At 50.8% G+C, this 12,710-nt stretch overlaps 1 protein-coding gene across 2 annotated transcripts in view; it reads right to left on the reverse strand.

Moving 5' to 3' along the window:
* The window catches only part of MOB2 (MOB kinase activator 2), a 158,436-nt gene that overhangs the window by 41,631 nt on the left and 104,095 nt on the right, over window positions 1–12,710 (reverse strand). The gene's annotated exons all lie outside the window — the stretch shown is intronic.

The raw sequence follows: 12,710 nt of genomic DNA on the forward strand, positions 1-12,710 counted from the left end.
CGCGGCCCGCGGCCCCTCCCCGGAGCCGGGCAGGGCGCTACAGTACCCTCCCGAAACAGGAGGGGGCACCGAGCGCACCCCCGGCAAGCTGGCACCGGGCGGCGGGACACACCTGAGGGACGGGATCCAGCCAGAGCAGCCTGCTGAGGCTGCAGGAGGGGGGCCGCAGGAACCTCGTGAGGTTCAGCAACGCCAAGTGCAAGGTCCTGCACCTGGGACAGGAGGGCTGACTGCAGCGCAGGTGAAAAACATCAGCTCTGTCCTCTGTTTAAGGAGGAGCAATGCCAACCTCATGAAGTTCAGCAGAGACAAATGTGAGATCCTGCACCTGGGTCGTGCCACCCTTGGTACCAATGCAGCCTAGCCTGGCCTGTGGAGAAAGACTTGGGGGTGCTGGAGGGTGCAAAGCTGGACATAGGCCTGCACCGGGTGCTGCCAGCCCAACCCCAGCCTGTCCTGGGCTGATCCCCTGCAGTGTGGGCAGCAGGGGCAGGGAGGGGATTCTGCCCTTCTGCTGTGCTCTGCTCGGACACACCCCCACCCTCCACACACCCCCACCCCCGCCTGCAGTGCTGGGGCACCTCTGGAGTCCTCAGCACAGACAGGGACCTCTTGCAGAAGGGCCAGAGGAGGCCACAGCAATGCTGGGGAGGGGTGGAAGCCCTCTGCTGTGAGGCCAGGCTGAGAGTTGGGGTTGCAGAGCCAGGAGAAGGGAAGGCTCCTGGGAGACCTTCTGGTGGCCCTTCAGTCCTTAAAGCAGACAAGAAGAAAGCTGGGGACAGTCTTTTGAGCAGGGTCTGTTGTGACAGGACAAGGGGTGATGGTTTAAACTAAAAGAGGGAGAGTCAGACTAGATACAAGGAAGGAATGTTTGAAACTGAGGGTGGTGGTTGCCCAGAGAGGGTAGATATCCCATTCCTATAGCCATTCCAGATCAGGTTGTTTGGGGCTCTGAGCAACCTGCTCCAGTTGCAGGTGACCCTGCTGAGTGCAGGGGCGTTGAACTAGATGACCCTGAAAGATCCCTTCCAACCCAAACCAGTCTGGGATTCCACGATAAGAAAAACACTGCAAGGAAGTGCAGGGCTGGAACAGGTCAGCAAGCAGCAGGTCAGGAGGGAGTGAGCAGCCCCAGCCCTGACTAGAGAGTCCACCAAAGCAGCTGCGCCCAACACAAGCACCACCATCAGTAATAAAGTCCTCTGCTACTTGTTTTGGAGCCATAAAATCAGGAAGGCAAAGTAGATTTGCTAGGACAGCGACGCTGTGGGACACAGGGCAGACGCACTACTGCTACTGGCTGCCACCGAGCTGGACTCTAGTGAGACGCAGGAATAAGGACGCCTTTTGTGAGCAAGGCTTCACTTTGCTCTCTGAGGAGTCTGTGACAAACAAGGGCAGGAGCTAGCCCAAGAGCAGAGCCAGAGAGGTTTTACACCCAGACCTTCATCAGAGGGCTTTAAACAGAGGAAAAGTAAAACCTTAAGCAGCAAGAGCCACCTTGCTGTTACAAGCAGAGTTAAGAGTAGGCACTTGAGCAATGGTCCTCAGAGGACAAGTGATGAAGCAGCATCCCCAAAGATGCAGTCCCTTGTGACACACCAGCAGTTTTATGTGGGGAAACTGCTTTGCCAGGAGTTGTCCTCACAGGAAAGTGCTGTATGTCCAGCTCCTCAGCCACGCCACCTAACCAACCCTCCACAGGCACCTCTTGGACAAGCAGCTCTGCCTGCAGCTTGCTGATGCTCAATTTAGAGCCAAATCACAACAGAAAATGCGATGGGTGGGGCCTGACATGACCCAGAACACCAAGTCCTGAGGACAGCACTTGCTCTGGCATGCTGTGCATTTGAACTGAAGGAGAACAGATTTAGATTGGATCTTAGGAAGAAAGTTTTTACTACAAGCATGGCAAGACTCTGGAATGGATTGTCCAGAGAGGTTGTGGATGCCCCCTCCCTGGGGGCCAGGTTGGATGGAGCCTTCAGTAGCCCGGTGTACTTGAGAGGCATCCCTGCCCCTGGCAGGGAGGTTGGAGTAGATGAGCTCTAAGGTTTCTTCCAGCCTAGGCCATTCTATGATTCTATGACTAAAACCTGAGCCATGGCACCTGAGAAGATGGTGGGCTTGCCCTTGCTGGCTGGTTGAATTAACCCTAGCACACATCACTGCTGTTTTGGTTGGAAAAGACCTCCAAGATCATCGAGTCCAACCTTCAACCTAACAATACCATGGCCATTAAACCATGTCCTGAAGTGCCATGGCCACAGGTTTCTTGAACAACTCCAAGGATGGTGACTCCACAACCTCCCTGGGCAGCCTGCTCCAGTGCCTGACCACTCTTGCAGCAAAGATGTTTTTCTTCATCTCCAACCTAAACCTCCCTTGGTGCAATTTCAGGTCATTTCCTCTTGTTCTGTCACCTGGATACTAGGGAGAAGAGACCAGCCCCCACCTTCCCAGCCCTAACCTCCTCTCAGGGACCTGCAGAGAACAATGAGACCTCCCCTCAGCCATCACTTGGTCAGAGATGTGGGAAGGTGGCTGCTGTCTGCACAAGCCCAAGAACCTGCAGCCACGTGATGCAACAGAGAGGAACAAGGTGGTGCACCCTGGTCCCAACACACCCACCCAGGCAGGGGTTTTTGTTGGCTCTGTGCTGTGTCCTTCAGTCACACATCCAAGTTAGGCCTCCACACCCTTGTGAAGCAGGAGGCATTTTTATTCCCACTCTCCAAGCAGTCCACTTCAGAGGGAGTTTTAATGACTTCACTGATAGCAGAGAGGAAGCCTGCAGCTGAACACCAGCACTCTGCAGCTCAGTGCTTCATACAGATTATCCAACCCTGGAAAAAAATCTGATGCTTGCTCCATCTTTTCCCCCCAGGTAACAGCAGCTTGTCACAGTACCATTCAAAAGCAACAGTCCTGGCAAGCAGAGGAGGGACACCTGCCAAGAGGGCAAGTCACCCTTCGCTTCCATCACCAGCGAGATCCGCACAGAGAGAATTCTGTTTGTTAAAAAACCAACCCTAAAAGCAACAAGCCCGTGACAGAAAGCAGCTTAAGTTTTAATAAAGGTCTGCCTATCCAAAGTAAATGACAGAAAAATCCAGGGGTCAAACCAAAGTAAACACAGCCCCGTGGTGCTAGAGGTGTGTCAGGGAAGCTGGCCTCTCCCTGACTCCCGCAGCTAAACAGCTCTTCAGAGCTGGAGCTTCAGTGGTCCTTACAGAGCTTAGGAACTGAGAGATCAACTGAAGTAGAAGTTTTTCAACCGGATCCCTTTCTCCTTTGATCCAAATAAATGAGCCACTTGTCTGTTCTGCTGGCCTCTGCATCAAACCAGCGCTTTCCTCACCCTTTCCTCAACCGCAGGGCCCCGCAGCACCCTTCTGGCCGCCTCTCCACCTGTCAGTTTTCCTCCCTTCAAGCAGTATCCCCTTTTGGGATCAGCTGCATGCTCCACTTTCCCTGGAGCACTGGGGTTTCATGCAAGTTGGGGGAAAATGCAGCACCTCCAAGTCAGTTTTAAATGCTCCAACAAAATAAACCTGAAAACAGGTTATTACAGGAAGCACCACTCCAGCGCACACACTTTATTTAGACGCCATTGACACAAGTAATGTAAGCCACATGCATGCTCTGGATTCATGCACTTGAGCAGGATTTGGAGCACATGTGCAGACACAAATGGGTTGAGTCAGAAGCTGCTGTGTCCAGAAAGAGCAGTGCTCAGGCTAAAAGCAATGCATTTATTTGAGCACAGCTCCCGCTCTGCTCTCCATGTATGCATGTTCTGAAGGGCATCTATCTGCACCTCCTCGATGGTGTGGCTTACATCCCATATCCTATTCACATCCCATATCCTATTCACATCCATCTGTGGCTTCTCTGTCACTTGCTTCCTCAACACCCTCCACATGTAACAACTGCAGGATCTGACAGTTTCTGTCAGGCTGCCCAGAGAGGTTGTGGAGTCTCCTGCTCAGAGAGATTCCAAACCCGCCTGCATACTGTAATCCTGCGCAAGCTGCTGTGGGTGACCCTGCTTTAGCAGGGGGGTTGGACTGGATGATCTGTAGCAATAGGATGAGGGGCAATGTTTTGAAACTGGAGTAGGGGAGATTTAGGTTGGACATCAGGAGGAAGGTCTTTACATTGAGAGTTGTGAAACACTGGAAGAGGTTGCCCAGGGATGTAGTTGAGGCCCTGTCCCTGGAGATATTCAAGATCAGACTGGATGTGGCCCTGGGCAGCCTGGTGTACATAGAATAAACCAGGTTGGAAGAGACCTTCAAGATCATCGCGTCCAACCCATCAACCAATCCAACACCACCCAAACAACTAACCCACGGCACCAAGCACCCCATCAAGTCTTCTCCTGAAAACCTCCAGTGATGGTGACTCCACCACCTCCCCAGGCAGCCCATTCCAATGGGCAATCACTCTCTCTGTATAGAACTTTTTCCTAACATCTAGCCTGAGCATCCCCTGGCGCAGCCTGAGACTGGTGTAGTTGGAGGTGTCCCTGCTGTGTGTAGGGGCCTTGGACCAGATAACTTTTGAGGGTCCCTTCCAACCCAATGCAATCTGTGAAGCTGTGATCTCCAGAGGTCCCTTCCAACCTCCACCATGCTGAGGTTCTGTGACCTTAGCACACGCGCTTCAGTAGTGGCAACCTCCTTCCAAGCACATCCCTGACCCACCTGCCAGCCTTGGGTACTGAAACCATCACCAACCCATTCACAGAAATACCTGTGCACAGACCTACCACCAGCTGCATGACTTGTATGGGTCCTACAGATGCCTCAGCAAACAACACCATCACCAGTGGCACAGAGGAGGGGCACAAAGAAGGCCATGACGAGACAGAAGCCACATTGCTTCCCACTTAACATGACTAAAGGTGTTTATAGTACACTGACAGCAAGCTTTCTAAACTGATCCCAGCTAGGAAGCCAAGGGATGGTATTTATGAATAATGCTCTGTGTTTGTCCTAATGTGAGCTGCAGCAGGTCACAATTACCTATTTATTTGCCCCTTTTACAGTTCCATAAAACTGAAGTGTGAAGCAGCCACCTCGGGGATGTATGTTGGTACTCAGAGGCTTAGCAAAACAAACAAGTCATAGAATCATACAATCACCTGGGTTGGAAGGCACTTCTAAAGGTCATCTTGTCCAGACATCCTCAACTAGATCAGGGAGAGCCCAGAGCATTGTTGAGCATCTCCAGGGATGGGGCCTCAACCACTTCTCTGGGCAGCCTGTTCCAGTGCTCAGCCACCCTCATTGTAAAGAACTTTTCAGCCCAGACAAGAAAATGAGGAGGGGGAGGGAGAGAAAACAAAAAAACCATAACCATCATTTGATTAAGGCACCATTCAGCACTTACATGTATAGAAATGAGGCCTTTATAACATCAGATTTAAACTGAACTGAAGGTTATTGCGTGTCCCTGCCTGCCAACGTTGCAACTCTGCTTAGTCCTTTTGTTTGGCTTTAGTGTGCCCAGTACCCTTTCCAGTCACCTTACTACATCCCCAAGGCTCTGAAACCACTCAAAATCAGCAAGGAGCCCATTTTAGCTTTTCACTTGTCTCTAAGTGGTAATTCAGCTGAGATTCAAGTTTCCACCCTTACACAGCAGCAAAGATGGCACAAGCAGCTCTGCTCCATGCAGACAGTAAAGGTGTGGATTTAGGACAAAACCAGACTCAATTCAAAGTTATCTGAGTCTCTAACAGCAGACTGGAGGTAGTCATGGGGAGTGGGGGGGAAGTAACAGATTTCAGGGGTAGAGTTACAGCTCCACTCATGAGATAAGAGCAGGAGAAATCAGTCTTCCTGACCACACAGGGTGTTGTGATACAGAAGCCTTTTATCAACTGGGGCCACACACACTGCAGAAAGTTTGTGCAGAAAAGATCCAGCTTCAAAGGAGCACATTTCTAAGTGACAAGATGCTGCAGCTGGCCTTCAGCAACCTGCTCTAGGTGTCCCTGCCCACAGTTGGGGAGTTTAGAACTAGGTAATCTATAAGATCCCTTCCAACCCAAACCATTCTATGAATCCCAGAGATGAAGTCAGAGGAAGTCTTACTGAGCAGAGCACCTGCTGGTGGGCTCCATGGGGTGCTCCCAGCATGAAGACTGAGATGCTGAGTTTGTGTCATTGCAGCTGCTGTCAGTTCTTTCCTAGAGACAATACAAGTGAGAATTTCATCTCATATTTTTCCCTTCCCTTTCCTTTTTCCTGCCCTAAAATTCAAGTTTAACCAGGCTGCACTGCAGGGAAGCATCAGTGCAATGTGTAGTTGGTGCACAGAAGATAAAATCACAGAACAGCCTAGGCAGGAAGGGACCTTAGAGATCATCTACTCCAACTCCCCTGCCATGGGCAGGGACACCTCTCAACTAGACTCAGCTGCTCAAGGCCTCATCCAGCCTGGCCTTGAACACCCCCAGGGAGGAGACATCCACAGCCTCCCTGGGCAGCCAAGTCCAGAGTTCCACCATCCTCCTACTGAAAAACATCTTCCTCAGATCCAGTCTAACCCTGCTCTCTCTCAGCTTCAAACCATTCCCCCTTGTCCTGTCTCTAGACACCCTCAGGAGAAGTCCCTCTGCAGCCTTCCTGTAGGATCCCTTCAGGTATTGGAAGGCAGCTATTATGGCCCCCTGGATTCTTCTCCAGGCTGAACAACCCCAGCTTTCTCAGCCTGTCCTCATAGCAGAGGTGCTCCAGCCCTTGGATCATCTTTGTGGCCCTCCCCTAGACTTGCTCCAACAGCTCTGTGTCCTTATGCTGAGGACACCAGAACTGGATGCAGCATTTGAGGTGGGATCTCACAAGAGCAGAGTAAAGGGGAAGAAATGAAAGAGTCTTATTCTGTTCCTTCCCTCCTCCAACTACACTGAGCTTCAAACTGCATATAAAGAGGTAAAACTTCTAAAACCTGGCTAAGAAGTTCTCTCTGGGGATCATTTAACATATTCAGAGCTACTTGTTAAGCACACCCAGAACTCTCCCTGTGAGTTTCACAGCACAGCTCCTGCTTTCACAGGCTTGGGTAAACATGGCATGGGAAACAAAACCCTAATTAGCCTGGAGATTAGGAAGAGCTCCTTGACAGTGAGGGTGGGGAGACACTGGAACAGATTGCCCAGGGAGGCTGTGGATGCCCCCTCCCTGAAGGTGTGCAAGGCCAGGCTGGATGAGGCCTTGAGCAACCTGGGCTGGTGAGAGGCTGGAATTGGCTATCTTGAAGGTCCCTCCCAACCCAATCCATTCTATGGCTCTGTGATTCTAATGGCATGGAACTCCACACTGAGAAGGCAGAGGCACAATCAGCACAGGAAAGGAGAGTCTCTGTGTCAGCACTGTTGCTGGGCAGGACTACCTGCACTTGGGTGGGAAAGGCACAGCAGGAAAAAAGGGAGATGCTGGGAGAGAACTTGTAGAATTTCTCTAGACAGATGGAGAGCTGCTAAGGAAATACAAGCTTCCCTCTTTTTCTGGTGCTAAGAATGGCTTCATTTCAGCACAGCAAATGATTTTATCTGCTAATGTCACGTTCAGATGACAGCACGGGGGGCGGGGGGGAAGTATTCCTGAAATAAGTGTGAGAAATATTCTGGGAGCTTTTTCTCCAGGCATATGCATTACAAAATATCAGACACAGCTTACATGAGGTAAGAGTCAACAGGGGAAACTATTCATTGTCTCTCCTGGCACTCACAGGATAATTCCTTAGCTACTACCTCTAAAGAGCAGGACCACAAAACGCAGAAGTCACCAAATGAACTCGGTTCACACCCAGCCCAGTGCATGTTTGCATTCCACATACACCTCAAAACACTGATGCTGGTCTGACTTCTTCATGCTCCACAGGCCCAGCCTGGATGGGAGCAACAGGAGGCCAAGAGCAGCTTCTGCCACGTAAATGACACCATGAAGTATCTGACTTCAAACCTGACGTGGTTCACATGTAGGAAACAGACACAAACATCTCCAGCCCTCCCCCAGCCTTGTGTAAGTGCTGTTTGCATTGCAGCAGCTCGGCCCAGAGGGGAGGCCAGCTCACAGCTCAGGAGGAGAACCTGTCTGGTCAGTGTGTGTGTGAAGGGGTGTGCTGGAGATGGACACCAGGCTGCAGAAAGACACCAACACGGAGTTTGTTACTGGGGCTCACCTCTGCTGATGCTACACAGAGTCCCAGCGTGGTGGGGGTTGGAAGAGACTTCTGAAGATTAACTAGACCAACCCCTGTGGCTAGAGCAGGATGACCTCGAGTAAATTACACAGGAACACAACCAGGCAGGGTTTGGAATGCCTCCAGAGATGGAGTGCATTTCAAACACCAGGGGAAGGAAACGAATGAAGCTCTTACCTTTGAGGAATCCTCATACCTAACCTGTTGCTGTGTCAGCATTTGAGGCCACTTGAAATGAATGAGCAGCTCTTTGGCAGTTTGTTACAGGAGAAATGTGTAAAAGGTATTTCAGAAGTTCTTGGAAAGGAACCTTAAGATCATCCAGCTCCAACCCCCCTGCCATGGGCAGGGACACCTCCCACCAGCCCCAGGTTGCCTCATTCAGCCTGGCCTTGAACACCTCCAGGAAGGAGCATCCATGACCTCCCTGGTCAACCTGTTCCAGCATCTCACCACCCTCACTGTCAAGAATTTCTTCCTAATCTCCAGTCTAAATCTCCCCTCCTCAAGCTTCAGTCCATTGCCCCTCATCCTGTCGCTACAAGCCCTTGTCAAAAGTCCCTCCCCAGCTGTCCTGCAGCCCCTTTCAGGTAAAGAAGGCTGCTCTAAGGTGTCCCTGGAGCCTTCTCCAGGCTGAACAGCTCCTCCTCTCTCAGCCTGTCCCCATAAGGAGGTTCTCCAGCCCTCTGACAGTTCCATGTCCTTCTTAAGCAGGTGGCAGCAGAACTGGAGGCAGTGCTGCAGGCAGGGCCTGAACAGAGCAGAGGGCAGAATCCCCTCCCTGTTCTGCTGCTTTCACTGCTTTTGATTTGCTCTGTCTGCTTTTCTCTAAAGGCAGTGACACACCACCTGGAGTATCTCTGCATTGTTCTGCCGAGGAGGTGAAAGTAAACACTAGAACAGGCATCCATTCTGCATCTTGAGCTACTTCAGCACTTGGAAGGGCCATCAAGCAAACATTCTCCAACCCCCCACAGTTGAACCTTTCTCTTTTGACATTCTGCACTAAAAAGGATTTGAAAGTAGGCAAAATACATTGTGTTCCACTACACAAATAGCAACTTCCCTGTGTAATTATAGTGTGTTTGGCTGAGAATTGCATCATGACTAGGACACTACCAGGAGGACAAACATTCAACCACTATTCTTAGTTTGGTAGACGATTTTTTTTCCCACATTACATAAACAGGAGCACACCCACACACGTGCTGCACCATCACCCTTCTCATTGGCTTTGCTCAGGAGAGGAACAGTTATTTCTCATTGGAGGAACTCTGCATCTTGTTAGGGCTATGAAGTGGGTATTGACTTTTCCTCCTTCAGCTTTCCTCACTGTCAGAGAATCATAGAATCCATAAGGTTGGAAGAGACCTCATCAAGTCCAACCTGTCACCCAACACCTCATGACTACTAAGCCATGGCACCAAGTTCCATGTCCAATCCCCTCTTGAACACCTCCAGGGATGGTGACTCCACTACCTCCCTGGGCAGCACATTCCAATGGCTAACAACTCTGTCTGGGAAGAACTTTCTCCTCACCTCCAGCCTAAATTTCCTCTGGCACAGCTTAAGACTGTGTTCTCTTGTTCTGGTGCTGGGAGAAGAGACCAACCCTGTCCTGGCTACAGCCATGCTTCAGGTAGTTGTAGAGAGCAATAAGGTCTCCCCTGAGCCTCCTCTTCTCCAGGCTAAGCAATCCCAGCTTCCTCAGCCTCTCCTCACAGGGCTTGTGCCTTAGCCAAGAAGGCACAGTATTCCAAATGAGGCCCCACTAGGGCAGAGCAGAGGTATAGGAGAGCCTCCCCTGAACGGCTGGTCACACTCTTAATGCACCCCAGAAGACCACTGACCTTCTTGGCCATGAGTGCACCTTGCTGGCTCATGGTGAACTGGTCCACCAGCACACCCAGGTCCTTCTCCACAGAGCTGCTTTCCAGCAGGTCAACCCCTCACCTGTACCGGTGCAGGGGGTTATTGCAACCCAGGGGCAGGACCCTACACTTGGCCTTTTTGAACTCTGTTGTGTTCCCTTCTGCCCAACTCTACAGCCTGTCCTGTAATGAAAGATAAGAGGAGCTCTGCATACCAGACAGCTTTGTCTTCAACAATAGCTTGTTGGGGGACAGCAGTTTTAAAGACAAGACCAAATATGCAACACTTATCACAGCTTAACATCTACACAGAGACAAGATCTGCCAAGGTAGATAGCATCAGCACTGCACACCCCTCCTTGTGGTTAAGTTTGTCTCTTCTAACCCCCTAGATAAACTGAATTGCTGTGTTCCCACCCTGGTTTTCATAGCTTGCTCATTCTAATGGCTTCCCAAGGCAAATGAGCACTTTTGGGATCCTAGAAGATATTTTGCCCACACAAATACAGCACAAAGAGCTGTAGACACAGCACTTGCTAGGAGACCTGTGCTTTGCACACACATCTTGGGGCTGTTCAGCCTGGAGAAGAGAAGGCCCCAGAGAGACCTTAAAGCAGCATTTCAATATCTGAAGGGGACCTACAGGAAGGCTGGGGAGGGACTGTTTAGAAGGGCTTGTAGTGATAGAATGAGGGGCATTGGTTTGAAACTGGAGCAGGGGAGACTTAGGTTGGACATCAGGAGGAAATTCTGCACAACAAGGGTGGAAAAACACTGGAACAGGTTGTCCAGGGATGTGGTTGAGGCCTTGTCCCTGGAGACACTCAAGATCAGACTCGATGTGGCTATGGGCAGCCTGCTCTAGTTGGAGATGTCCCTGCTGACTGCAGGGGGATTGGACAAGATGACCTTTGAGGGTCCCTTCCAACCCAGTGCAATCTGTGACTGCGTGAATCTGTTCCAAAAGCCACCTCTCCCCCATGCCTCTGAGCTGCCCAAGACAAACAAGCTGCACTAGTGAAAAGCAAACAAACACACACACCCCCAAACACAAAACCCACATTTTGCCTAGCTGCACTTGATTTTCTTCCAGCACAGGTGTACTCAAAAACCTTCTCCATAGCCCAAGCAACAAGGCCAGAAGCCATTTGGAACAGAGACAAGAGGCAGAGGGTGAGGTGCAGGCTGTCCCGGGGTGATTCAGCCGTTTCCTCCCGCGGCAGCCTGCCCTGCCAAGCCTGATCTGCCGGCGGTGCACAAGGCCAGGGCACTGCCCATGCACCTGCTCAGGAGCACACACAAGACAGCAGCCATGCTGAGCTGCCTGCCACATCCACAGCTCCTGGCCCTCAGGGATCCAGGGACAGGAGCAGCAGGCCACAGAAGGAGCCAGCAGAGGTGGGATACTGGGGTACGCAACACAGCAGCCCTCCACAGCAAGGGAGCAGCAGGCTCTGGGGTCAGGACCAGCCCTCAGCTCTTGCCTGCCTTCCATCTCCTGACCCCTGTAGTGATCCCAAAGTCTCAGTAGCCTAGAGCACACCATCCAGAAAGGCATCTGCCTTTAATTGGGATATCCAACAAGAAGGATCAGCTGTTTTGCTCAGCAGTTTGTTTCCCAGGCTGATCACACCCATGGCTAAAACGCACATCATCTAAATGCTGCTCAGGCACCGGAACAGGCAGCCCAGGGAGGTGGTGGAGTCACCATTCCTGGAGGTGTTCAAGAAATGTGGCCATGGTACAATGGCCATGGTGGTGTTAGGCTGATGGTTGAACTCAGTGATCTTGGAGGGCTTTTCCAACCAAAACAGTTCTATGGTTCTGCTTGAAGCATCCTAGCTTTACCTTCCATTTAAGGTTCCAACTACAATTGCCGTCCTTCCTTTCTCCTTCTTCCTTTTTAACTTCACTAACTAGATGTTAAAGTTACCTCTTGACCTTCTGAGAAACTCAAATAAAATCTCCTTATCCCTCATTATTAGAACTTCTTTCTTACCTTAAATCCTGCAGGTATTTTCTGCTTTTCTAATTCAGAAGGGATCCAAGTGCCTGCTGAAGATGATGTCAGCACAACTGATGAAAAGAGCTGGAGCTGGTGTTGAAATCTTAAAGAGGGATGGATAACCCCACAGAACTCAATCTGGATCTTCATCCTCTAACAAATCCAGGGGCCACTTCTCATTTAATAATGTTGCAAGGTTACAGAACAGAGTCACAGAACTGTTTTGGTTGGAAAAGCTCTCTGTGATCATCAAATTCATCTGTCAACCTAAGGCCACTATGGCCATTAAACCACGTCCCCAGTGCCATGGCCACAGCTTTCTTGAACACCTCCAGCACAGTGACTCCACCACCTCCCTGGGCAGCCTGTTCCAATCCCTGACCACTCTTGCAGCAAAAATTTTTTCCTCATCTCCAACCTAACCCTCCCCTGACACAATTTCAGGCTGTTTCCTCTTGTCCTATCACCTGATACTAGGGAGAGGGGACCAACCCCCACCTCACTCCAAACTCCATTCAGTTCCTAACACTGAGAAATCCATAGAACCATGAATAGTTTGGGTTGGAAGGGACCTTAAAGATCATCTAGGGAATCTCTGCATCCTAAGACAACAGAAA

The sequence above is a fragment of the Dryobates pubescens genome, chromosome 22 (genome assembly GCF_014839835.1).
Source record: "Dryobates pubescens isolate bDryPub1 chromosome 22, bDryPub1.pri, whole genome shotgun sequence".
NCBI classification, from domain to species: Eukaryota; Metazoa; Chordata; class Aves; order Piciformes; family Picidae; genus Dryobates; species Dryobates pubescens.